This window comes from Corylus avellana, chromosome ca2, assembly GCF_901000735.1.
Source record: "Corylus avellana chromosome ca2, CavTom2PMs-1.0".
NCBI classification, from domain to species: Eukaryota; Viridiplantae; Streptophyta; class Magnoliopsida; order Fagales; family Betulaceae; genus Corylus; species Corylus avellana.
Window position 1 is genome coordinate 23,394,907 of NC_081542.1, and position 1,204 is coordinate 23,396,110.

The following is a 1,204-nucleotide window of genomic DNA, read 5'->3' on the forward strand; positions in this document are numbered from 1 at the left end:
AGGGAAAAAAAAAAAATTATTATTTATTGCAAAATCTAAGAACCACACCCCTTAAACTTGAGCTCAATGACCTACCAAACAACTTGAGTGGCTATAGTTATATGACTAAATCAGTTCTCTACTTGCAATGTGCAAAGGTAGTGACATGTTCTTTTTCCCCACCGATAAAAATTTTAATAGAATGAAATTACCACTCAACCCTAATTGCTTTATTGATTGAATAATTGCATACTGAATGAAAATGAAATATGATTTGGTACCCAAGTTTTTCTTGATGCTTAACTTTGTTGAATATGAAAGATCGAAGCTTTATATGAGTGAGAGTGATCTTTATTTTTTATTTTTATGATAATTCATACTAGTGATCTAAGTCATAAATAATCTTCTTTTGCAGAGGATATATGGCACCAGAATATGCATTATGGGGTTATTTAACCTATAAAGCAGATGTCTATAGCTTTGGGGTTGTTGCATTGGAAATTGTTGCTGGGAAGAGCAACATGAAATATCGACCAAAAGAGAATTGTGTATGCCTTCTAGATTGGGTAAGATTAATCTTTTTCTTTAATATATGCTACTATGAATAATGTCTGGAGGCCTAGCTGCTCTTTTGTCCCTTTCCACTCAATTTGGTCATCCTTATCTATTACTGTAGCCTCAAGCTACAAAATAGACCAACATATGTTGAAACTGTTTGACTTGTTCACTTCACACTTGAGTTCAGCTTATTGACATGCATTTTTGTTTTAGTAATGCTAGAAATAACACTTATATCCTAGCACTATCCTATCCTATTGACATGATAGTGCAAATTAACCCTTGAAATTTATTTATTATTTATTAATTTTAACAAGGTTTGATCGACATTGTCACAACAAGCAAGGTGAGATAGTGATGTGATAAATGTGTGATTTTTAGCATTACTCAATTTTTTTCTATGTGCGTAGTTGCTTATACTCTCTTGTTGATTTGCTAGTTTTCATTTCCATCTCTTTTCTATGCTTGTTATAGGTGCTTGTTCTACAACAAAAAGATAATCTAATGGAGCTGGTGGATCCACAATTGGGTTCTGAGTTAAACAAGGAGGAAGCTATTAGAATGATCAAAGTAGCTCTCTTATGCATTAATCCATCGCCAGCACTTAGACCCACCATGTCTGCAGTAGTAAGCATGCTCGAAGGCCAAACCATTGTTGATGAAGTTA